General features: G+C 49.1%; 1 protein-coding gene across 1 annotated transcript in view; it reads left to right on the plus strand.

The window, feature by feature from the left end:
* DARS1 (aspartyl-tRNA synthetase 1) overlaps positions 1-27,469 on the plus strand; it is a 985,274-nt gene that overhangs the window by 882,279 nt on the left and 75,526 nt on the right. The window lies entirely within an intron of this gene.

Below are 27,469 nucleotides of genomic sequence, written 5' to 3' on the forward strand. Positions count from 1 at the left end.
CAGACAGGCCAGACATACCCCAACCACGGGTACAAAAGAAAAATTGCCTAGAAGTCAAGAACCAAGAGATGCTAAGCCCAGAGGCTCCCTTGCTGCCCAAAACCAATAGGTGTAATGGCAGAAACCCATCCCAGGAACTATAGCCACGAAGAAACTGCCCATGGTGGTAGGCTAAAATGGCACTGGCCTTCAAAACATCCTCTGAGAAACGAAATGGACACTCAGTTGCACAAGAGCACCCAATGTCTGGTGTTGCTCTGATGAGTCTCAGCTGTCGGACCCCTGAAGATGGAAAAGACTAACTAGTGCCCAACCACAACCTCTAAAACAAGCATCCCAAAAGAGAAAGACTTGGTTGTAACTCAAGCTGTCAGGAATCCAAACCCAAAGAACATTGAGTGACCTGCTGTATACGTGCGAGGTGCCCTGACCACAAACTGTTGTTGAAATTAAATTCAAAGGACAACATTGACAAAGAGTGGGGTAGAGATGTATACATATCCCCTGCACTCGTTTTTTCTCACCCTCATCTGCTTTTAATGAGAAGCATCCATTTTGACTAGATATGTTGTCCAACCCGAATCCTTTTTGTGATGAATCTGATGTCATAACAAGGGGGGTTGTCCTGCCCTCTATGGATCTCAGGGGTGCGCAGGGTGAATTCAGTGCACACTGATTTTTAGATCCTTACGGGTGCCCTTGCAGTTTGGGCAACCGCTGTAAGAAACAGCACGCTTGCTGCTGTCAAACAGGTATCTCTTCATATACACCATTCATATACAAAATTCCAACGTTTTTATACAAAATTGCAGCTTTTTATTAATTAGCTGATGCTTATTTTCTTTATGCAAAACATTTTAGTAGATTTTTATATATGACAATCTATAATGTCCATTGTGGAACACAAAAGCATAGTTATACATTCACTATGACATAAATACAAAAGGCATGGAAAATAGATCATTCACTTGTACATTTAACTGGCAGTTTGTTTGTAAGCAAAATGTTCCATGCCAATGAATGTAGAAAGCGCAGGATGAAAGTGCATATGGAGGAGACGTTGGTAGTCGGTCTCCTATGCCCGGCTAAAGTCTGACCTCATATTTAGTCTACGCCTGGGTGTGATGTTAGCAAATGGAAATGCAGCACAGGATGGGAACCCAGTAATGTTCTGGGGAAATGTGCTGACGACGTTTCGGCAGAATGGATGGTAGCCTTCTTCTGGGGCCAAAGAAGTCAGGAGACTCTGTGTTTAGAGAAAAAGAAAAGGTAGAGAAAGTATATGAGAGCACAGTTAAAACAGCTGTAGGGTGCTGAAGCGGCTCAATGTGGAGCATTCAATACTAAAAACAAGTCCTAAAAGAGGTTCCAGAAACAGACTCCACTCACCACTGGTCGTGCGTCCAGTTGGAGCGGATGAATCAGGAGGGTTTCATCATAGGGCAGTTAGAGAAGCGAATATAGCCTGTGTGGGCGTTGGTAGAGTGGATGGCTGGGATATGGGCGGGCGTTCTGTGGGTAGCTGATGCCGGACCCTCGGGGTGGATTGCGGGGTCAGGTGTAGGTCCGAGAAGGTCGAACCTGTAGAGCATAAGAGAAAAAAGGGGGGATGAAAAGAGGGGGAAGAGAATATTGCGTTGGTCAATGGGTAGGTATGGGGGCCTAAATAAAGCAAGCAGAAATATGCAGGTAAGTGCATTGTAGTATGGAAATAGGGAGACAAAATGTACCTGGAGCTAATTGGTGGGGTCCCACCAAGATGGAAAGGGGGGCCGTCTCACGAGAGATTCGGGAGCGTAGTCATTGGGGCTGGGTGGCTCTGAGGAGATTTTCCGTCTGGTTCGCCCTGTAGGGTAAGCATCAAGATAAAAATGAGGATCGAGTGGGTACCTGTATGGGGGCCTGTAGAGCCGAGAAAAAGCGACGCTCTCAAGAGGAGGATGAGGCAAAGGATTGCCTGGCCGCATTCAAGTATGGGTGGGCATACCTGCAGACAGTCGAGGCAAGCAGGATTGTGACCGGCGTCTCGAAATGGCGCCTGTGCTGGCTCTGGAAGAGAGAGCTGTAAATATGCGCTGCCGAGTGAGATGATGCTGCGCGTGCGTGCAAGATTAGTGTCTCGTGCACCTAATGCTGTAGCTGCGCAATAGCCAGCGGGTAGTGTCTCGGACGCATCTCGCTGCTGCAGGAACAGCACGGGATAGTAAGAGGGTCTCTCCCGTGGCATCAGAGAAGGGCTGCCCCTGGGATCAGCTGATCCATATGAAATTGCGAGGGGGCGAAGTCCGCCAGGTATGTGCTCCGAGCACAGGGGTGGGTGGGGGAGGGGAAGTGTTGAAATGCAATAAATCCAGCATAGGCTGAAAAGCTGGAGTAAGATCAGCTACGCAAACAAGGGGGGGCAAGAGGGAGAACGGCATGTCAGAAGCCTTGCAAATAGATAGTACGGCTGTTGTGTATGATGAATAAGCACACAACGGGAGGTAAATTATAAAGAATGACAAACTGGGGGCCATACTGTGTGCGAAATCAGTGCTTGTTGCAGGGTATTCACGTCCTGAAGGGCGAGGGGAGGAAAAACGTGCCCCCAGGGGTGGTGCTGGTGTGGAGACTGCCAGTCATCCAGAGAAACGTGTGAAAACAATGGATCTGCAATACCAACATATGCAAAAATGTCTGTAAGAGGCAAACAAGTTGAAAAAGTTCTTGTGTATGCATGCACAGTGATCTGCGTCAAAAGGTAGGAGCAGAGGATACATCATTTACAATATAGAGTTGTAACACAAGTCATGCATCATAGATGGAAACTGAGGGTGTATAGCAACGTGAACAGGCGCACATGTCCAGGCACACAGGGGTGTGTATCAATGCCTAGAAGCATGGTAGATAAAGGTATCTGTTGAATGTGAATGCATCGGTAATGGCAGAGAACAGAGCAGAGAGGGGACTCGAGTGTGTAGTGACTGGAAAAGGAATTTCAGATGCTGAACGGTCCCAGTTGGGCCTTGTTGAGGCCGGTGGTAGTGGATTTTAGTTTATGCAAGATGCGTTTGTGAACGGGTCTTGAACTTTGGCCCACATACCGTAGCACACAAGGACATTGGATCATATATATAACATTGGTGGATTTACAATTAGAGAAGTGTCTAATTTTCCACTCCTTTCCCTCAATCTTGAACGAGTTGAGTTTCTTGGTTTGTTTACAAACCGTGCACTGGCTGCACGGGTGGTGTCCAATGATCTCTCTCATGTCCCATAAGGTGGAACGGGCTGGGGTGTTGTTGGATTTGGCACTGGTTAGGAATTCTTTCAGATTTCTGGACCTCTTGAGTGCCATGCGTGGTTTAGGTTCATCTGGAAGATTGAGTTGAACAAGAGGCCAGAATTTTTTGATGAGGGATTTGAGTTTAGAAGTGGTTGGGCTGAAGGTGGTGACACAGGTCAGAATATTCTCAGAAGTAGCAGTTCGGTCTTTGGGTGTCAAAAGGGCCTCTCTCTCTGTGTATCTTGCTCTCTTCTGGGTGTTTTTTTTATAAGTTTCTTGGGATAACCTCTAGATAACAGTTTTGTCTGAAGGTCGCTGGAATGTTTCTGAAAGTCGTCCATTTGGGTGCAATTGCGGCGGATCCTCAAGAACTGTCCATACAGGAGATTATCTTGTAGGCTCTTGGGATGGTGGCTGTTATAATGTAGGACCGTATTGCGGTCTGTGGATTTTTTTGAAAATAGAGCATTTAAGTTTATTGTCTTTGGGTGTTATGGTAAGGTCCAAGAAGTTTATCTTCTGGTTGCTCCTGTTTCTGGTGAATTGAATTGCAGTGGTACGCAAGTTCAGCCATGAAAAGAATTCCATCAAGATAATGTCTTCTCCTTTCCAGAGGAAGAGAATATCGTCAATGTATCGAGACCATAAGGTGACAGATTCAAGGTACGGGTTGGTCATGTTGAGGACATGTCAGTTCAAATTCGGACATAAAAATGATGGCCATACTGGGGGCAAACACTGCACCAAGGTAGAAGGTGTTGTTGAACTCAAAGAAGTTGTTGGTGAGTGCTAATTCGAGGAGTTCGATGATAAAGTTGATGGGCACCCGTCTCTGTGTCATATGTTGTGTCAAGTGATGTCTGATACATTCCAGTGCTTCTTGTTGCGGAATGGACGTGTAAAGGCTTTTGATGTCTAAAGATACAGCAAGATCTTCTGAGGAGTGAAATGGTTGGTTTTAGAATTTGGTGATAGTATCCATAGTGTCTCTCAGGTATGTTGGAGTCTGCTGGCTCAGGGGTTTGAGAAAGTGATCAATGAATATTCCAATAGGTTCGAGAATAGAGCCACAACCCAATACGATGGGTATGCCAGGGGGTGTGTGACTGTTCTTGTGGATTTTGGGAAGGGCGTAGAGAACAGGTGTTCTGCCTTCTGATGTATTGAGGAAGGCCTCTTCCTTATCAGTGATCCACTTGTGTTCCAATGCATATCCTGTTATTTGCTGGATCTTGTTTTTTATTTCTGATGTGGGGTCCTTTTTCAGTTTCTTGTAGTTGCCTTCCTCTTCGAGGAGTGACATCACCATGGTATTGCACTGGATGTTGCTTTGTATAACGATGCCACCTTCCTTGTCGGCTTTTTTGATCACGAGAGTATTGTTGGCACTTAGAGTGGCAAGGGCTTTCCTTTCCCCTGAAGACAGGTTCTGTCTGTGCTGTTCGGCGGTGGACTGCAATTTGCCAATTTCTTGCCGGATGCATTTCTCGAACGAGAGGATGGAAGCAGGTGTTTCAGAGTCTCTTGGCTGAAAATCTGATTTCGGTCTCAAGCCGGTGTCCTTGGGTCCCGACGGGACGTCTTTGTCGAGGAAATAAACCTTTCTTCTGATGTTGCGAAAAAAGTTGGTCAGTTCAAGGTCCAGTTTGAGCCAATCGGTATGATTGGTAGGCACGAAAGATAATCCTTTTGCTAATGGTGAGTTTTCATCTTTGGACAGTAGGGAGCCGAAGAGATTGAAGATGGGAGTCATTGTTAATGCCTCCAGTTGCTCCTGCGGCGTTGGTTCGGGTAACCCCATTGAGGGAAGTTGTAGAAGGGAAATTTAGGAGGATGGGGTGGACCCCAGTACCCTCCTGTGGGGCCCCCCCTGGCCTAAAAAAGGCATGTTGGGAGGTTGTAAGAATGGCTGGTTTTGGCCGAAGTTGGCATGACGTCCTCTTGTCTGTGGTTGATCCCCTTTTGAGGAGTCAGAGCTCGAAGTATCAGAGAAAGAAACGCCCCTGCGTCTATTTCTTGAGGCCCCACCTTGTTTGGCTATGCGTTCTTTGTCCTTGATATCTTTATAATCCGCAGCGAGATAAGGATAGATATGCTCTATCTTGAAGTTCTTGATGTCCTTCGCTAGCTTTTTATGCTTTTTTTCTAAGGTTGTTGCCATGAAGGTGTCAAGTTCTTTGTCGATTTCTTTCATATTCTCACGTGCATTGGTTAGGGTTTCATCAGATAGAAATTTTGTCTCTTCTGTCTTGAGATCTTTAAGAATGTGAGAATGTATTCTTTGTGCAGCAGTGATTGTGAGAGCCATGAGGTCTCGGCTGCATTTCGTTGATATTTTGCTAAAGCCCTCGAGGTATTCTTGATCATCTAGAAATAGTGCTGGCTCGTTCCGTATTATGAAACCAAGGGGGATCCTGTTCACGCAAAGATATTCTCTGAGGAAATGTCCGTGCACCTCCGTCCAGAAGCGGCGTTTCTTAAGGTTCAGAAGATCTTCGCCGGTTGCTGTCGAAGCTAGGTGCTGTTGGGTCCCTTCCATGTTGAACATGGATGGGCCTTGAATGGTGTCATTAATTTCTGTTTCAGAGAAACTCAGGGTATGCTCCATGGTGATAGAATTGAAAAGAAATTTGAGAGGGTGTGAGTCAAAAGGGAATCTGATGTCATCACTCCTTTCCCGGAGGTAGCCTTTCCTCATGTAGCAAGGGTACCGCTGTCGCTATCTGATCCTGACCCTGGGAGTGGCTATGCGAGGGTGGATCACATGGTGGGAGTGAGATATTGCCATATGATACATGGTATCCCCTTTCCCTTTTAGGAATATCCGCTCCATTCCTCATGCCCTTATGACATATTGTTCTGTAGAAAAGGAAACCGCAAACTAGACTATTTTATACATATTCACGACCCAAGCTATTCAACTGAGACAAGAAAGAGAAATAGATGAAAGAAGATCCGCAAAGCCCGGAATCCAACAGCACGCTGTAGTTGTTGGAAGGAGTGATGCCATTGCGGGATCTTTAAAAACCCCAACAGCTGTTGCACGAGGGAGAGAAACTGACAGGAGCAGTCTGCTCCCGTTGGAAGAAGGAACGGCTAGGCGAGAGCCCAGCTGCATGCTAGGCCCGCAGAGGAGGGAGGAGTAGACCGAGTGCTGCCCACCTCCGAAGGACTGCTGATACCACTGAGGAGGAGAAGCAGGAGAGATGGAGCTCTCACGTTGCACAGTCAGTGACAGTGGAACGCTACCCCCAGACCTCGGAATCCAGACAAAGAGCAGAGAAAGGACAGGACGCTTCTCCGACCCGTCATCAAATTGCAGCAACCACAGAAGCTCGCAGCGGATGCCAAAGCAGCTGCACATAGCCAGTGAGCCCACGCGGGGAAAGGGGGACACCGGGGCACTTAACGGCAAATGCTGCGCATTGTGGGAGAGGGCAGAGAGCCCTGAAGAGGTGACGAAAAGTAACAAGCTGTTAGATGAGGGTCACTAACCTGTTGGGCATTAAAAGCATGGCAAAGGTTGAAGTCTAGTGTGAGATTAAGACCTGCACCCCAAATTGACAACACTGTGAACATTTGTGAGAAACCCTAGCAGGACAGTAAATCAGGCACTTGTGAATTTTTGGGAGACTCCCTGGCAGGATAGTGAACCAGGCACTTGTGAAGGCACCTGGCAAAGTAATACACCAGGTGTTGTGAGAGTCTGGGACCCACACGCAAATGGGTACATTGTGCAAAGAGAATTAAAAGGAACATACATGCCCTAGGATTTTGAATTGCATTTGTGACATTTTAAAAGAAGAATCCAAAGTGATATTCATGCCCTTAGGATTTTAAACTGCATTACATGTGGAAAGTACCTGGGGAAGGGAAACATATCCCCGGGAGCGAATTGCAGGGCCAAGCGGAGAGCGTGATCCCCTTGGGCTGCAACGAACTTGAGTATTGTTGTGGACTTTTATTATTTAATATAAAGAAACCTGGAGAATGGAGCCATTGCCAGGAACTGTGAATACCATCTAAGTGGAAAGCCTTTTGTTGGCGTTGTACTTTTAGTTGAACTCGAAAGTTTGTGCACTTTTCAAGCCATACACAATACCCTTAACACCTTAGAGTTAGTTTTAGTATGCGAGGGGTAGGATAGGATTTCGGACACAGGACCTTTTCACTTTGGACATCTAGACAAAGAACAGGCCATTAGTTTTTGTTTGAGGTAAGGAAATTCCTCCTAGAGTAGGGACAGTAAGGCTTTTCCCAACCAAAAAGTTAAAATGTGTTTGTGGCTTGGCAAAGCATTGGCATATGGGAGGTGAAGGTGTATATGAGGCGAGAACCAAAGGCGGGGCATATGGGAGGCGAAAGCAAAGGTGATGGCTGGTAGCATTCCATAAGTTTGCAAATTGTTGCTATATAAAGAGGTGCAACATTCATTTCTGTAACTCTCTTACGAATAGTGCTTAAGGAATACCACTGCATCACCTTCGACTGAAAGTTCGGTCAACCATCAAGCTGCTTCGCAATCTCGACCCACCTAGGCTGTGTAATGGCACAAGGATGTGTGTTAAAAAATGCAGCCTAATGTAATTGATGTGACATTGTTGACCAGGAAGGGAAAAGGAGATGTATTCATCCCCTGATTCCAATCATTCCGACAGACATGACATATCATTCAGTTTGAAATGCCTACAGTTCCCAGTCAGGCTGGAATTCAGTATGATGATCAACAAGGCACACAGCCAGTCAATTAAGTGCACTGGTATCAGCTTGGAATCTCTATGTTTCTCCCATGTGCAGTTGTCACGTATTCTAGAGTGGATGTACGTTAAAATAACGTATCCCAAAAGATCAAATTACAAAATTACAGAGCCCACTAGCCCACATTTTGTAATTCGATTTTTTGGGATTTTAACTGTCCCCCGCACTGCCTTTAATGGTTGCGGGGGACACCCCCGCAGTCCATAATACCGAACTGCGGGAGCCTAGGCCACCCCTGCAAACTCTGCTCCCCTGTTCAGTATTCTGGTCTTCGATATGATCTACTATGCCGAATACACACAAAAGGTGCATTCGGCATTTTAGATTCAATCTTTTCGTCCATTTTCCTTCTAGAGTCGGTTCCTCGAATCAGTTGTATATTTTTGCTCCAACTGGAAAAACAAATAATGTTGTTTTATAAACAAGCCTTACAATGAACATGTACTTTGGTAATATTGAAATTTAGTTCCATAGTTGTTGGCACCGTCAGCATCATGTCATCATGCTCGGGAATCTCCATGTTGTTCTCGCATACAATTATACGTTTCAGGGTGAGTTTTCAAGAACAACAAAAAAAAATGTGTTGTGTAGTCTACAAGAAAACATTTTTAAAATATTAAATAACCAAATAATGTAGTGAATTATTTTTTTCACCTTGCTTATGGAACCTTTCTGAAAAGCGTAATACTACCTTAAGGTATTTCTAACAAATAGTACATATGAGAACATGAAATCCTGGGTATGTAAGCTAGTTATTTGAGTAAATGTTTGTAACGACAAACATGAGTCCTCTGTGTCGTGTCTCATTCCTGGTTCCTCACACTTTGTTGCACAATAATACCATTTTTGGCGAAAGAAAATATTCCAAGTCTCTATTTGATTCCACTCAGTGTGATATCCATATCAAACAAATGTATAGTGCGTGTTTGAATCTTCATTGTACTAGGTGGCCAATTGTTCATATCATGCTACACAAATGGCACTTCATGACAAAATGGATATTAGCAAGTGTATACCAAATAGTTTACTCCAGTTTCTTCAAGTATGTAAGAGTGCATAAGGTGGTCTCCCACATAAAGGTGGCATGTTTGGAGCTAAAGACATTTATTAAATAATAAAGGGAGAGAAAACCTATCTTTACCTATTACTAAGAGGGGTTTCCCTGCCTCATCTAAAGGTATAAGGTGACTGTCGGGATGTCTGCTAAAGTAAAAGTGTCCACTGTCTTGTGTCGAACAAAACTTACTTCTATCCCTTACACTATAAGCTAAGGGATAAAGTAGTCCTGTTCTGGTTCAAAAAGAATGCGTCCCTTCTCCTGGGTTTTGCTTAACGTTCCACACAACATTTCCTTGGTGGGCCAGGAGAATTCATCCCTTCTTCTGGTGTTCAGTCTCAGATAGCCTGGGGGAATGGCTCCCTTCCCCAGGTCACAATGTTCCTAAAACAAATTACTTGATGGGCCAGGAGAATGACTCCCTTCTGCTAATCATAAAACAGTCTCTTACAACCAGGGGGAATAGGTCCCTTCCCCATGTCGTCTTTTCACTAGGCTTTACACCTATAACACCCAGCTCTGAGTGTTCGGATGACCCGCGACCCTAGCCTCTCTTCTTCTTCGGTTTGGCCCACTTGGTTCACTTTCCTGCCAAGTACTTCCACAAGGAAAGTGACTTGTATCACTCTCTTGATTTGGGTTTTCGACCCTGCTTTCTCTTAGTGTGTTCATCCCCTGCCACTATTGTGAGGGACTCTCCCTCTCAGATTCTCTATGTGGTATCTGGGGTCCTCAACCCTTCCCTGGTGATAAACGGGCTTCGTTTTACTGTTGAAATTAAGAGTAGGTTTGTAGGCTTTCTGCCCCAGCCATCTAAGCGTTATGGCTGCAAAGGGGCCTAGGGACAACTGCATGCGTCCTCTGGGAAAGCCGATCCGTGTCCCCTCTGGGTTTCCCGTGCCACCCTTTATCTTGTTGAGGGCTTTGACACGTTGCTGGGGCTTCCTTGGATGGTGGGCATTCCGTTTGGCTTTTCTGGAGTCTGGTGGTCTTCCCTCCGGCTATGCAATGGCCTTCTCGGCTGCCTTCTGCTTCCCTTACTCTTCTTCTCGATGCTGCTGGACACTGGTCTGTTCCTGTAGAGCTCCCGATCATCAAACACGGCTGACTGCCAGCGTCCTTGGAGTTCTCCCTCTCTGGATCAGCAACACAGGTTTGTATCTCCCATGTTCGGTATGCGGCACGCCTGCCATCCTCCTCGGCTGCCTGAGACACAGTGCTTAGTCCATTGTTAGTTTTTATACAATGTGGCCAGCAGTGTCAGGGTCTATTGTATAAGTCCCTTTTCTATATCGCATGTTTCATCTTCATTAGTCCGCGTGGCCAACTCATCCCAGTACTTGGATTATCCATGTTCCTGATGTTCTTCGTCTCAGTACTTTCCACAACCTTGAAACAGTCTACTTTATAACAGTACATAGGTCTACTGTCTACAAAGAGGTTAGCAGAAGGAGGAAAGGCTAGAGTATGTGGGGGGGGGGTGTGATGTCCTCATAAGGGCTGTACCCTAGATGGTATCATACCAAAATATTGACTTGCATACTGCGACATGCCCATTGCTGCGCCTTTGTGCAGAACAAAAGTCCTGACTCCCATTACAATGAATAAGGGGAGCAGGGGTGTCCCCCGCTTCCATTAGAAGGATAGCAGGGGACAAGAACGCCTTTCTCTTAAAAGGGGACCCTGAGGCGCCAGCTCCGACCCATGTAAGTGGGTGGGAACTGACCTTGCTGGAATACACGGTAGTCAGCGGTACACACATAAATGTGCCACCAGAAAGGTAAGTAGGTTGGGGGGCGCAGCAGGGAATGGGGAACTAGTGATCTATTTGATCACTGCGCCACACCATAATGAAAGTCGGCATTTTAAAAGTCAACATTATGGGTGGGGCAGTGATCACATAGATCCCCCCTAGACCAGGGTTTGCACAACTGATTTTGACAGAGGGCCGAAAGTACCTTACATGATGGCTATAGTGGGCCGAAGAGTAAATGTGGGTGGGGTGGTAGGCGCGGTGGGGCGTGGCATGGCAGGAGGCTTTTTCAACCCCCAATTTTTATTACACATGGAAAAGAATACGTTTTTGAGGTGTAATGATTTTTATTTGTATTTCAAACTTACATTTTGTACTACACATTTTCCATTGTTATCATTTATTTCTATTTAGTTATTGCATATCGTCTGTTTAATTAGATTATATATATTTTATTAACACTTGATTGGACATTCCGTTATTTTGGAATGCTATACTTTGCTGTTTGGATTGTCCAAGAGGAGTAAGACCTTCTTTGAGTCAGGTTTCCACAAACAGCAAACGATGTACCTCTCCTAACTGTGCCTGTTTTAGCTTTATTTTTGGGTACCCTCTTGGAGTGCGACACTATTCCCCATGGTCCCCACCCACCCCAATCAAACACTACGCTCCATGGCCCCCAACCCTCAACCAAACACTATGCCCTATGACACCCACCCCTCAACCAAAAACTATGACCCATGGCCCCCACCCCTCAACCAAACACTATGCCAAATGGCTCCCACCCCTCAAGCAAACACTATGCCACATGGCCCCCAACCCCCACCAAACACTATGCCCCATGGCTCCCGCCCCTCATGCAAACACTATGCCCCAAGACACCCACCCCTCATGCAAACACTATGCCCCAAGACACCCACCCCTCATGCAAACACTATGCCCCATGACACCCACCACTCATGCTAACACTATGCCCCATGGCCCCCACTCCCCAACCAAACACTATGCCCCATGGCCCCCACCCCTCAACCAAATATTATGCCCCATGGCCCCCACCAAACACTATTCCACATGACACCCACCCCTCAACCAAACACCATGGCCCCACCCCCCACCAAACACTATTCCACATGACACCCACCCCTCAACCAAACACCATGGCCCCCACCCCCCACCAAACACTATGCCCCATGCCACCAAGCATGCACCATGCATACATACACCAACCCCCATCCCTGCACCCTGCATACAAACTAACAAGTATACACCATGCACCCATACAGACCCGAACCCCCACCCCAAATCAGCACAAAAACTCACAAGCATACACCAATACACTATGCACCCATACAGACCCGAACCCCCAACTCAGCACACAAACTCGCAAGCATACACCATGCACCCATACAGACCCGTACCCCCACATTCCCAACTCGGCACACAAACTCACAAGCATACACCATGCACCCATGCAGACCCGCACCCCCACCCCAACTCAGCTAAAAACTCACAAGCATACACCAATACACTATGCACCCATACAGACCTGAACCCCCACCCCCCAACTCAGCACACAAACTCACAAGCATACACCATGCACCCATACAGACCCAAACCCCCACCCCCCAACTCGGCACACAAACTCACAAGCATACACCATGCACCCATGCAGACCCGAACCCCCGCCCCCAACTCGGCACACAAACTCACAAGCATACACCATGCACCCATACAAACTCGAGCCTCCCAACTCAGCACACAAACCGACAAGCATACACCATGTACAGACCCGAACCCCCACCGACCAACTCAGCACCCAAACTCACAAGCATACACCATGTACCCATACAGACCCGAGTCCCCCAACTCAGCACACAAACTCACAAGCATACACCATGCACCCATACAGACCGAACCCCCCCCCACCCCCAACTCGGCACACAAACTCACACGCATACACCAATACATCATGCATCCATACAGACCTGAACCCCCCCACCTCCCAACTCACCAAACAAACTCACAAGCATGCACCCATACAGACCAGGACCCCCCACCCCCGCATCTCAACATACACTGAACGTGCACACAATAACGACAAACATTCAGGCAGACCCTAACACCCCCCCCCCACCCCCCCCCCCCCAGCATCTCAACATACACTGCACTTGCACACAAACACATTCAGGCAGACCTGACACACACCCCACACCCGCATCTCAGCATGCACTGAACTTGCACACAAACACATTCAGGCAGACCTGACACACCCCACACCCGCATCTCAGCATGCACTTTCACACAAATATGCAGGCAGACCCGACACCACCCTACATCTGAACATACACTGCACTTGCACACAAACACATTCAGGCAGACCCAACACTCACCCCACCCCCGCATCTCAACATACACTGAACTTGCACACAAAAACAAACATTCAGGCAGACCCGACCCACACCCGCATCTCAACATACAAGCAGCACAAAGATCCGACACACACACACCCCCCCTCCCAAAAAAAAAATCTGTACTTACCGGACGACGTGCTGGAAGGCAGGCTAGCTGCAAAGCTGGTGAGGTCCGGTACTGCGGCTGGCGTGGCAAGGCTGAAATGCCTTCCGGCATCAAGCCTTACTGGCCAGGCCAGCCGTAGTGCTGGCCCTCCATTGGTGCAGCACACACGCACTACATGGCTCGTAGGAGCTACGTGGTTCGTGTGCCCTGAGCCAATGAGGACCAGTGTTTTGTCCGGCCCGGAAGACAAAGACTTTTCCTAATGGAGGGCAGCCGATGCTGCTTGTGGGCCGCCCTCCATTAGGAAAGTGTTTGTTGCTGGCGGGCCGGACAAAACGGCATGGCGGGCTGCAACTGGCCCACGGGCCGTATGTTGTGCACCCATGCACTAGACGGTCGTCCTCCCTAGGGTGGGAAGGTGGCGGGAAGGTCCCTCCCCATGAGATCCTCCCGCATTGTACATTGGCTAGCGGCCTAACCGCCCCGGCCTCATGGGAAATTGCTCCCACTCGGGGAGAAGTGACAGACATCCAGTGAATCGTCACAAGCATCTTAAAAAAAAAAAAAAAGGCAAGTATTCACTTTGGCGAGTGCTATACATATGGGGTTAGAGTTCTAACGATGTGTATATGCAAAAATCCAATATAAGGAAGGTTCCATGTCTTAAAATCGCGGCAAAAATGGCTGTGAATACAAAATATCGCTGCAAAAATGCTGTGGTTTTTTGTGCCACAATCATGTAAAGGATGCGGGGGACACCCCCACAACCCCCGCTCCCCTTAAATGCTATAATGGGGTACACCTTTACCGAGTCAAACCACTGCATATTTACGACGATTTTTTTTTTTTTACTTGCAACATTTTTGCTGCAATTTTATTACCGGATACCATAAGGAAATGGTACAATCAAAAACATGAAACACAGATTCATCCCACATGTTTGGTAGTATTGAGGGTGTGTTTTTTCGGTTTTTTTTTCCTGTGAAAATTTCACTTTTTGTACTGTGACAACGTCCCTTGTCTGGTTCTAGAGACATCTAGTCTGGTAATTCAGGGGGCTAGATACCTCCTTGAGCTGGTGTATGATGGGCCTGGGGAGGGTATGGGACATTGTACGTTTCGTTTTCCTTCGTTTGTATAATCACCCGCTGCATCCAATTCATGCTTTACGAACATTTACCAGAGAAAGTGAATCGCGCAGCGCAGCTCCCGAAGTAGTGCATATCCTGGCATGCACGGGGAGATGCACTATCCAGTCCCAGATGGGGGCGAGCATTTTAAAGCCGCTATCCATCCTTTGTGTAAGCCCTTAGCACAAGCATGCACAACTGAGTTGGAGCATTTTTTCAAACCATACCAATGGCAAATCAAATTGAATAATTATAAGCACCTGAAAAAACCTAGCCCAGCCTCTGGGAGGAGCAGCCGATGCATAAAATGGAGGAGCAGGAATGGGCTAGTGTGTGGGTTTGAGCAGGACCAAAGTTCTTTTGAATTGACTTGGCTTTTCAAAAGAAAGCTGGGAGAAGGAAACTGGAGAGGAGGGGAGGAGAAGGAACGATAGTTCATGGTGGAAGCAGGAGAAAAGCAAAGGGTGTAAGGATGAAAACAATGTGGTGGAAGGGGTAGAACAGCAGGGATTGGACTGAGAGAAACAGAAGTTGGTGGAAGCAAAACGGGTAGTGACAGAGGGAGATCAGCCAAAGGAGGCTGGAAGACAGTTGGTTGAAGACAAGACTAGTGAAGCCAGAACAAGTACGAGGAGGCATGCGTGCGAAGGCACATATTGCCCAAGGGAGTGGGTCAGGGTAGGAGACACCTCTGAAGAGGTTGAGACCGTGCTGACAGAATGCACAAACATGTGGCAGTGCAACATGAAGAGTCCGGGTCTGTGCAGGATCAGGGAAGCACTGCAGACCGTAGACCTCTCACTACACCATATCCCTACTACTCGCACGCTACTCGGCGATATGGTGCCCTGCTCACCATTCTAATACACTCACTATTCTCACAACTCCCTCCCTACTCTCCACCCTTCTCCTCGCACACCAAACCTGCACCCCTCTACTATCCTTGCACCTACCTCTCACTCTACCTACCACCCTCACTGCCCTACTCTTATCTCTCACTCTTCCGTCACCTTCACAAGCACTGTATTATTCATTGCTTCACTCTCACGATCTGATACCGCTCGCCCTCACCTGCATTCTGCTCCAATTCTGCCACTGACTCAGCACACCACCCCTCCATCTGTCCCCCACATGTTCCCTTGGTCTGCCTTCAAACCCCCTGACCTCAACCCTGCAACTCACACTGTGCCTTTCACCTGCTCACCTTTTGTGCTGTGGCTCTCATGCTTCTAATCCCCAAGCCCTCACCTGTCTGTAATGGCCAATATGTGCCTTTTTGTTTACCCATAGGCTGGCTTACAGAGCTGGAAAACGTTGCAAACCCCTCTAAGCCCATCCTCCTTTTTTCAGTATGGTTTTGTTGGCAGTATGATGGTTTCCCTGTGTTAGGCAGAATTACATACAGTACCCTTTGGGAACGCTACACCCAACTAAGTCTACAGGTATAAGCACAATCTCACCTTTGATATAAGTCTGTACTACATAGTTTTGTGGTAGCAGGGCTGAGCATCCAGGCTTATCTCAAGAGGGATGTGAGCAGTACAAGGTGTTACAGAAAGGACTTGTAATCCCAGTGGTTCAAACAAACACTTACTCAAGGCTTGGTAAAACAATATTAATTTATTTACACAGTCATTTAGAAAATATTCAGCTAGCAAAAAGCAGCTCAATATCACACTATAATACACTCCAGTAGCCAACCAATAAGTTTCTGAACAAGTTAGGCTCCTCAGAAGGGAGAGCAAAATGGCACTTCAGTAACTTTAAAAAGGGAGTAAAAGACACAAGTTATAAGAATTAAACCCAAATACTTTCTTAGGCAGGGCAAATGGTTTCAGTTCACTACAAGAGGCAGTTAAATTCAATAGGCCTGGACCAAAGTCAATGGATCAGTGTTTTGGATAGGATAGCACAGTGCTGGTAGTAAATGGTTAAGTCTTTGCCAATGTTCTTAGAAGTAGTTTGCTTGAAAAATAGTTATGTCGTATTAGGAGCGAACAAGCCTCCAAAGTTGGGAAAGTTTCACGAACTTTCACAGCAGCAGAGGGGATTTCTCAACCGTGTTTGCACAGTACCTTGGTAATGAAGAAAAGCTGTAGGTGAGGCAATTGTTCCTGGCAGTTCCTGCATATCTCGCTGTTCCTGGGCCTCAGTCGTGGGGACAAGAGGGAGGATGTTGGCAGGTTCCTGCACTGCACGGGGAAGCATCCACAAGCTTGGCAAAACGTTGGTTTAAGGTGCAAGTGCCTTAAAGTCCACAAACTGGTATCCTTCTCACTGGCTATCCGGTTTTCAACAGCACTCTGAAGAAAGTTCGACCAGTATGGAGATGGTTTCCAGGTGGCTTGTGAGGTGGTTGTTTCCACCAGCTCAAGGGAAGAAGTCGTCCTTGAAGGGGCTTCTCTGTCGAGGGAGTTTCAGGCTATTCGGACCTGCAGCAGGGCTTCACCGGGCAAACCAGTGGTCCAGGAGTTGCAGCAGTCGTCTTCCTTCAGCTCGTCTTCGATTCCTTTGTTCCAGTGGTCGACTCTGCCTTCCAAGTCCCAGAGACCTGCCTTTTTAAACAGTTTTCTCCCATTCATTCCAGCCTAGCTGCCATTCACCCAGCAGGGTGGCTGTCCTTGCCGGACATTCAGCCAGCCAATCATTCCAAAGTGCATTCAGGTCTCCTAGGAGAGTAAGCACAGGGAGTTTCGGGCACCTCCCTAACTTCCTGTCCACCCCAGGCACTCAGGAGCCAGAGGCAGTCTTCAGTACTGAAGCCCGCCAAAGGTAAACTAACAAAGGGACCAGACCTGGTTTGGCACGCAGACACAAATACTAGAAGGACCTTTCCATAAAGAAATGGCAAATAAAGTCGATCGGAACCTGTTTTTACAGAGAGGGCTCCAACGCCATCTTGAAAAACATGGCTGCGGTGGATTTTAGCTACCGCAGCGTTTAAACGGGTCGCGGTCGGGAAAATCATGGTAATACCACTGCCACCAGCCATTCTGAGAGGAAAGGGTAGCATTTGAGTGGTACATTAATTTTCTAGGCATAGGGAATACTAGATATTCCCTCCAGCACTCTGCTGTAAGGCAGGGTGTGCTGGGTCTATCAATTTAAAAAGACTAGCAAAGTCAATTTAACTTTACATTCACTGGGAGACAGTAGTTGGTCCCAGAGAAGGTATTTAAAACTTGGGAAGTCTGAAAGACATCCCTGTGCCACTGCACTGAGGGTGCTGTGTGACGCAAGAAAAGATGATACCTATGGAGTTGTCTAAAACTCCATATCCAAAGAACACAAAAGTAAAACACACATCAAAATACATGAAAGAGTGGGGAAAAAGGCTTACACTCTTTCCAGGGAAAAATTAAAGTCCTAGAAATCCAGCAAAGTGGCTGGGTGTCTCAAAAGGTAATGGAAATTAGCACATTTATGAGAATTCTCCCTAACACCCTGCTTTTTCTCTGGCGTGCTGTGGTTCTGAAAGTTTGTTTTTCTGTTGTGGTGAGTTCTTTGCTTTTCTGGGGTACATTACAACTGAAGTGTGGTTTGGTGTTGTGCAGTATATGCTAATAAGAAGACATGCAATACAAAATATTTACTACCGAGTTATCATTCCTTAGTCCTGACCCATTGTTCTACGGAGAGGAACGTGTTAAAATTACCATATAGGCGGAAAGGAATAAAGTGTCCTCTGCCTCTCTACCCAATCTGGGAAACGCCCACCAAAAATCATGTCCTATTCGAAGGATGATCTACTTCAAGCTTCCAAGAAAGGGCAGCAAAGGGCAACCTGAGAATTAGCATGTCCCTACATATTCATAGTGTTAAAACATTGACAGTTTTGCATGAGCTACTGTGTAAACTATTAGTGAGATAGTGTCTGGGACGACGTTATCTAATCATCTTGTTGCTTTTGGGACATGGTGTGACTAGTACAGAGCAGAAGCAGCCGTGTCCTTTCTCTGAATTTGAGGGCCTTCAGATAGTTGACGTTTAGGCTCACTTGCTGTCATTCTTGTAGTTTTGCGTCATTTTGGTTTACAGGCCTCCTTTAGAGTCTGCTTCGTGGGACAGTGACTCAGAGATTTTAGCAAACCGTCGTATAGCTTTTGAGACGTGGTGTGACTAGTACCGAGTACATCATTTTGGTTTACAGGCCTATCTGATTTGCTTGTCCCCAGTGTTTACATGGGCGTTGGAGCTTTGGTCGTTAAGATCAAAGTGTCGATACCAATAGCTTACATTAAAGTGAGTATAGAGTGGTATGAAGCACCCTATGCAAAGATAATATTCTTACACCCGTACATAATATTTAGGTTTTAACAAATAAATCCAGTGAAACCCCTCTGAGATAACATTTTTGCTTTTCAGTGGAAGCCAGAAAACCCTATTTCTTGCTTACTGGCTGTATTTTCTGTGTGCTTTTGTATTTGCTGGAGTTGTTGCTGGGAGAGGCATGGAGCATGGGATTGATGGGAGGAGGCTTCAGAGAGCACTCACTTGATGTGTGCTGAGCGCAGCTATTTCTTTTGTCTGCTTAAGTATCAGCTTATATACAGGAAAGACTGTCTCTGATGTATTTATTTTGCCTTTCATTGCTTCGGTAGCAAAATGTAATTAATGTACACGTTTTACGGCCAATGCCCTCTTTAAGCATCATACTGGCCCTCTCCCAGCCCATCAATCTGCTACAGCATGCATTGTGCTTTGCGGTTTTTTGTGCTTGGGACAGTTTTTTTTTCTTAACTTCCCACAGGTGGCTTCACTGCATGTTTAAGTATATGCTGGCCTCCAGTTTTTTCTTTTTTGTTGCTTTTTCAGTAACACTGGTAAAAAAAAAAACAATTCTCCAGCATGGGGTCTGGCATGGATTCACATGCTCATGAATATTCCCCGTCGTCAGGCCGGGAATCCTCGGTATAGAAAAAAAAAATCAGTATCAGTATCAGTTTCGTTTCTGATCTGTCTTTCTTAGTAGTAACCAATCGCTGGTCTCTGGGTCATACTGCCCCCAGCCAACGACTGCCCTCTCCCTAAGCCCCGCCTCTGGCAGCCATCCTCAGATTTTTACCGCACGTTCAAGTGTTGGGAGTCCTCGTGCTGTAGCTCTCGAGCTTTTGCTGCGTTTTCGTGCTTTTTCAGGAGATATTTCTCATTTTTCGGTTAAATAGAGCCTCAAGCTCCACCGTTTCCACATCCGATCAACAGGGATCCGTTTCGGAGTTTTCTACGCCCCTCAAGGGTGAAGATTTCATCGAGTTACGCTTTTGGAGGATTCCAGAAGTTCCGAGGCCTGCCCCGGACATGGCCCAGGAGAAAGGAAGCTCGATGCCCGGGAAGCTGTTAAAGACTTGCCCTGGATGCCAGCTTCAGAATGTTTTCAAGGAGGACGAGCATTCGTTATGCCTCTACTGTCTCCATGAGGACAAGACGCACAATGAGAAGGACTGTGCATTTTGTGGGAACATGTCGGAGCGGACCATGAAGGATCGCCACCTCCGTCTCGCCAACTGGCTGGACGGGAAGAGCCCGTCTGGCGAGAAGAAGAAAAAGAAGTCCGAGCGGTCTTCTAAGTCCTGTGAGGGCGCCCCGGCGACGGGGCCCAATAAAAGGCTAAGCACCGCGAGTCCGCGGGCACTGGGAGCGCCGAACGGTCAGACTCCTTGGCTGCCAGGCAGGGCGCATCCTCCCCGGCGCCATCAACCACGAGCCAACGCTCTGGCTCGGGTAAGAGGAAGTCCGAGACCCCGGCGAAGCTTCTGGAGAGGCCCCGGTCGATCTCGAAGATTCCGACAGAGGGGGAGCGAGGCTCGGACCCTCCCCCCAAGGTGAAGGCCCCAGCCGTCCAGAAGGTGACGATGGTGTCATGATCTCTGCTTCCAAAAGATCAGGACTTGCCCGACTCCCTTGGAAGCAGACCCATAACCCCGGTTCCGAGTGCCAGCCAGTCCCAATTGGGACCTTTTGGACCCTGTCCTGGCGCCAGTGGCACCAGGCTCATAAAGATGCCCAGTCCCAGCGCTGGAAGCGCCGGGCTCATAATGCTTGGGTGGACTTACCTTGAAGGATCATGACCATGCTGCTTACTTACCTGCCAGTTGAACCCCTGATCCTCTTCTGTTTGGGACTACTTTTCCTGTTGGGTGGGGCAGGAGCCACTCCCTAGGTTCAGAACACTGGAACTCTTCTGGAAAGCAGGAACTCTTTTCTTACCTAAGCGTGGCTGTGGAAGGAGATACCTAAGCACTACAGGAGGCTATTTAAACCACACCCGATGGATGAATCTTGCTTTGCGTTATTCTGCATTCTCTGCAGCAGAACGCTCATCGTGTCTTCTGTTTCTGATCCTGGGCCTAAGGGAACAAAGGCTTAGCATCCTGGAATCCAGTCTCCAGCAGCACCTGTAAAGACAAAAAAAGAACAGGTTAGCACTACGGTCTTCAGTGGCAGCGCATCTCTTACCTACTCTTCGCATGCTCCGGAGGTCTTCGCACTGCATTCCGGCATCTGAAAGACAAAAGCTTACCAGCTCTTCGCACGCTCCGGAGGCCTTCGGCGCTGCATCCCGCATCTGAAAGACAAAAGAAGGTGCGTTTAAAGACATTGGGCAACTTTATTACTCACGTGCCATTACTCCTTCCCACGCCGAATCCAGTGGGTATTCCAGCACCCTTCAGCTTCTCTAAAGCTCCGAACTTGTACCTGCAAGATAAAAGGGACAGTTAGTGCGCATCGTGAAGCAGGCTACAAGCGCTTACTTACGTGCTTCCAGTCGCTTCTATTCCTCACGTGGGTTCGATCCTCAACTCTCATCAGCCCGCCATCGCCGGAACCCTGCAAAACAAGGGATATCATTACAAAAGACTTTTAAGACATTTGAAGTGCCCAGAACTTACCGTTCGTGCAGTTAACGACGGACAGCCAACAGCCGTCCTCTGAGGTCAAGAGGCCTGCACCCTTATCCAGTGAAGAAACTGGTTACGGCACCCTGCCCCGAGGCAGATGGAGAGCTCGGCGTTCACTTACCTAAGGTGAGGGCGTTAACCTTTGGGGTTCTATAGGAGAAGAGAAAGGGAAGAGGAGAGAGGCACCCAATAACCCCAGTTCATTAATCCCATATTTTCTATCTGCAGACATCTTACTCTTCGAGTCAGACATACAGTGCACAGAGGTCCAGCCCAAAGAGCCAACCGTGTGTTACACATCACCTTTGAAGATACGGCATTCACCCAGTCAAGACCGGCGCCTCTGCGGGAATCAGGTGAGCGTTACAGATGGCCTTAATTCACCCTGATAAGACCTCGATTGAGGATGTCGCCGTGGCCCTGGCTCAGCCTGTGGAGGCTACACCAGTGGAGGCGCCCTCAGGACCCAGAGTCTCCCTGCCACCGTGGAGGGAGTCTTTCAGGCCCATTGAGAAGACCCCCACAAAGTCCTCATTGGAAAAGGTGGGGGAGAGGCTGGTGGCCATCATGGATACGGACACAACCGCTGAAGAAGAGCTCATCGAAGTCGTGGAAGAGGCCCAACCCATCGGGAGGGATCCCGACAAGGGCGACGACGAGAGCGACGGTGTCGCCGACAAGGCTCCTCAAGAGCCCTCGCGCCCGTCGTTTCCGGCGCCGCAAGACACCTCGGCGGCCATTTTGTCAGCGATTCAGTCCTTTTGCTCGGAGATAAGGACAAGGTTGCCCCTTCCCCCAACAGAGGTACCTGAGCCAGACCCGACAGGGGAACCGGAGCCAGGACCTGTAGAGAGTCCACCGCATAAGAGGAGGACGACGCATCCTACGCCACCTCCCCCACCTCTGCGGCCTGCTCTGCCTTCCCCCGGTCTACTACCCACGGGGGTGATACAGGCACGGACACGGCTACGACAGGTACAGATGACGACAGAGGCGACGACGGGACGTGTCCCCTGTCGCCCCCTGCTCGGGCATCCCCGCCCGACGAGATTGGTTCCTGTCATGCCATGATTTCCAGGGCATCCGAGCTTTTTCAGCTCTGCCCAGAAGAAAAGAAGAAAGAAGGGTTCCTTTACCAACGGTGCAAGGCTAAGAGGAAGACGGTCCTCGCCGTACCGCTTCTTGATGACATCTGGGATGAGGGGCTCGCCCTCCTCAAGAACCCTGCCACGGCGCCGGCAAAGAGGGACCGGTACGAGAAGAAGTACCGGGTCCCCGACGCTGCCCCCTTGTGCCTCCGGGCACAACCTACCCCGGATTTGGTTGTCTTGGCGGCGGCAAAGAAGAAAGCTGGGGGGGCATCGGCCTCGACATCAACTTCCCTGCCGGACGGCGAGGGCAGGAAGTTGGACACGATGGGACGACGGATCATCTCATCCGCAGCAACGACTATTAAGGCGGCCAACGCCCAGGCTATCGTAGCCCGCTACGACAGGGAGTTGTGGTTCAAAATCGCCCCTCTGTAGACTTTCTCCCTGACGCAAAAAGGGCTGAGGCCCTTGAAATCCTACAGGAGGGGGAAATTGCTTCGGACCACGCCATCACGTTGGCAACGGACATCGTCGACACTGGTTTCCGTCAGTTGGGCAATGGCGTTTGCTTGAGACGACGAGGATGGCTCAAGGCCACGGATTTCCGCCAGGACGTACAAACCAAGGTTTTGGACACGCCCTTCCACGGGAACAACCTGTTTGGGAAGGCGGTTGATGAGTCCCTTCAGGCCATCAAGACAGACACGGAGACTGCCTGGGCACTGGGAGTGCTCCAACAACGACGGCCGTCCTTTCGGAGCTCCGGAGGCATACAAGGTTGCCTCCAAGGGATCCGGCGGTGGCTCCTCCACTTACCGCCAAGCGGCAAGATCTTCGGCCCAGGAAGCCTACAGGGGACGCGACAAGTCAGGTGGTGCCCGTCGTCGTCGACAAGGAGGTCAAGGAGGCAAGGCGGCCTCCAAACAAGATTGAACCGACCGTGGGGTCGGGCCCCCGCGAAGCACCCCGGTGGGAGGCCGGCTGGCGAGATTCGTCAGCGTGTGGGAGTCCATCTCCACCGACCGTTGGGTGCTGGACGCCCTGGCCCAAGGGTACGCCCTCGAGTTTCAGAAGAAGTGCCCTCGTGTTCCACCCGTGGCCAGGAAGGAAAATCACATCCCTCACCTACTGTTGGAAGGAAGGGCGATGCTCAAGAAGGGGGCCATCGAGCTCGTCCCAAAGAGGCTTCGGGGCTCCGGAGTTTACTCAAGGTACTCCTCGTAAAAAAGAAGACAGGAGGATGGTGCCAAGTACATCAAGGCACAGAAGTTCCGTATGGTCACCCTCCAGCATGTGCTTGGACTTGGAGGATGCCTTCTTCCACATCCCCATCCTAAAAAGACACCGAAAGCTCCTCAGGTTCGTGGTCCAAGGGCGGCACTACCAGTTCAAGGCCCTCCCGTTCGGATTGAAGTCGGCACCCAGGGTGTTCACCAAGTGCCTCGCACCGGTGGCGGCGCGGCTGCGCCTACAGGGGATCCACGTCTACGCCTCCCTGGACGACTGGCTCATCCGGGCAAGGACAAGGGAGCTCCCCGTGGAGCACACTGCAAAGACCGTCCAGCTGCTCACGGACCTGGGATTCTCCATCAACTTTCCAAAATCCCACCTGGTTCCGTCGCAAGTCGCCCTGTTTCTGGAAGCCAAGCTCAACACAGTGGCGCGGCTGGCCTCGCCGTCAGAGGAAAGGACCAGGACCATTCTGGGCAAGGTGCAGCGTCTGCTGGCCACGGGCATGGCCAGGGTAAGATCTATCATGTCCCTCCTCGGGATGATGTCCTCCTGCATCTATCTGGTGCGCCTTTGCAGGCTTTGGATGAGACCCTTACAGGAGTTCTTCGACGCCCGCTGGATCCAGTCGACGGGCAGCTTCGAGGGCAGGATCCCTCTCAACGAGACGTTCCTCCAGACGATCCGGTGGTGGGGTACCCGCTCCCATCTGTCAGCGGGCACGGACTTTCACACCCCAGCTCACCAGGTGACGGTGCCGACGGACGCCTCCCTGGAAGGTTGGGGAGCGCACTCCGGAGATCTTCACGCGAGAGGCCTTTGGCTCCCGGAGGAGAAGTCTCTCCACATCAACATCTTGGAGCTCCGCGCGGTGTTCTGGGCTCTCAGGTCTTTTCTTCCATCCCTCAAGGGCAAGGTGGTGAGGATCTTCACCGACAACACCACCACGATGTTCTACATCCGGAAGGAGGGCGGAACCAGGTCCCCGGCCCTATCCAAGGAAGCCCAAGATCTGTGGCATTGGGCTGTCGCCCAAGGGATGTTTCTGGTGCCTCTTCATCTGGCAGGAATAAAAAACACAATTGCCGACTCACTCAGCAGGGAGCTGCGCTCGTGCCACGAGTGGGAACTACGCCAGGATCAAGTGGATCGACTCTTCCGACGATGGGGCGAACCCCAAATCGATCTCTTCGCGACGGCGACGAATTCCAAGTGCCGGAGGTTCGCCAGCAGGTTCCCCCAGCCGAGGAGCATGGGCGATGCTTTCTCGTTCCCCTGGGACGGCCTATTTCTTTATGCGTTCCCTCCGCTGCCGTTGTTTCTCCGGCTCATCAAACAGCTCAAGAGGTCCATGTGCCGGATGATCCTCGTCGCACCGGCGTGGCTGAGACAGATCTGGTTCCCGGACCTTCTGCACTTGTCAACGTCCCCACCAGTCAAGCTGCCGACGGACGCAGACCTTCTCTCCAGAGAGGGAGGCGCCATTCTTCACCACAGCCCGGAGTCGCTGAACTTGCAGGCGTGGCTCCTGCAGCACTAGAGTTTGGAGGGTACGACATCCCGGCCGACTGCAGAGAGGTTCTTGCAAAGGCCAGGGCGTCCTTAACTCTCAAGTGCTACGGACATAAATGGAAGAGGTTCTCTGTCTGGTGCCGTGCACAGAAGGTTAACTCTCTGCGGATTACAGCCCCTCAAATACTGCCGTACCTACTGTCGCTGGCCAAAGCTGGACTGGCTCACGCCTCCATCAAAATACATCTGGCTGCAATCTCCTGGTATACCAGGACGACGGGACGGGCGTCCTTGTCGTCTCATCGCCTGGTGAAAGAATTCATGAAGGGACTATTCCGATCATTCCCGCCGGTGAAGGCTCCTGCCCCGGCGTGGGAGCTTAATGTGGTGCTGACCAAGCTCATGGGGGCCCCATTCGAGCCTATGCATTCGGCACCTTTGAAGTTCCTGTCATGGAAGACAGCTTTCCTCGTGGCCATCACCTCCGCACGACGAGTGGGAGAGATCCAGGCCCTATCTTGCAAGTCTCCATACTTGACTTTTCATGACACGAGGGTGGTGCTGAGGACACACCCATCCTTTATGCCCAAGGTGCCGTCGGACTTCCACCTCACCGAGCCCTCGGTGTTGCCAGTTTTCTTCCCGTTGCCTTTGTTGCCGGTCGAGAGGACTTTGCACTCGCTGGATGTAGCTAGAGCTCTGAAGTTCTACGTGGACCGCACGAAGAGTTTTCGGAAGACGTCACAGTTGTTTGTGAACTTTGGGACTGTGAATCAAGGGAAGGCTCTCTCGAAGACTTCCATTTCCAGATGGCTCTCCGGCTGCATCATGCACTGTCACCGGTTGGCAAACGACAGCTGCCCGGCCGTCCGAGAGCCCATTCGACCAGAGCGATCGCTGCTACCACAGCGTTCCTGTCTGGTGTGCCCCTGCTGGACATCTGCAGTGCTGCGACGTGGAGGTCGACGCACACCTTCACAAGATTCTACTGCGTCGATCGGGACTCCAGGGGGGAGTCCAGGGTCGGCCAAGCAGTGCTGCGCAACCTGTTCGCCTAAGGTGAGCCTGGTGAGGAGGTAAGAGATGCTTAATGTTGAGTTGTTGTATTGCTTAATGTTGAACCTGTTGCCACCTCCCGTGGTTGTGCATGTGTGTACTGCTATGTATTCTCTTATTCATGAGCATGTGAATCCATGCCAGACCCTATGCTGGAGAAGGAACAAGTTGCTTACCTGTAACTGTTGTTCTCCAGCATGGGTCTGGCATGGATTCACATGCGAACCCTCCCGCCTACCCCTCTGCGGCTCTTCACTTGGTCATACTGCCACTTTACGTGCTACCAAATCTGAGGATGGCTGCCAGAGGCGGGGCTTAGGGAGAGGGCAGTCGTTGGCTGGGGGCAGTATGACCCAGAGACCATTGATTGGTTACTACTAAGAAAGACAGATCAGAAACGAAACTGATACTGATTTTTTTTTTCTATACCGAGGATTCCCGGCCTGACGACGGGGAATATTCATGAGCATGTGAATCCATGCCAGACCCATGCTGGAGAACAACAGTTACAGGTAAGTAACTTGTTCCTTGCAGGACAGTGATTCCTTAAACTTTCAATCAAGTCAGTCTTTTCTTTAACTTACGAAAGTTAAAGAAGAGAGTGCAACCCTTTAGGATTCTGAAGCTATTTCCAAATGAGAAATTAGGTTTACTTTTTTTTGCTTCTGCAGAAAATATTTCCCTTTCAAATAACTTTATAGAACCAGTGAGTTTGTTGTTTCAACATGTCTTGAAAGCATGAATAAAAGCAACTTTTTGTATTCGCTGTAAAAACCAGTTGTATGTGTTCTCTGAGGGGGAGAGAGGGGTGAGAAATCAATAGAAATACAGATTGCATTTTTTTTAAAGCACTGCGAAAACCACCACCAGAACCTTCAAAAAATAAACACCGTAAACGGGAAACCCTCTGAATTGTTGGCACATTCTGTTTACAAAATTGATGTCTCCCTTTTACTGGGGACTATCCTGGGCGTGGGCATGTTTATAGATGGAACTTTTGACTGGGCCTCTCATGTGCATATCTTAAATTTAATTAAAAGCCAGAATTTGTGTTCTGTGGCTTCTTTTCATATGACTGCCATAATGAAGATCATAGAAGCAGTGCAATACCTCTCCAAAGAGCCTTAAATTACTCCTGCAGGCTGACGATTCTTCAAATTTTCTTAAACCCTTTTGGCATTGTCCCTTGTCATTTCCATAC

The sequence above is a fragment of the Ambystoma mexicanum genome, chromosome 9, assembly GCF_040938575.1.
Source record: "Ambystoma mexicanum isolate Mex_15411 chromosome 9, UKY_AmexF1_1, whole genome shotgun sequence".
Classification (NCBI taxonomy): Eukaryota; Metazoa; Chordata; class Amphibia; order Caudata; family Ambystomatidae; genus Ambystoma; species Ambystoma mexicanum.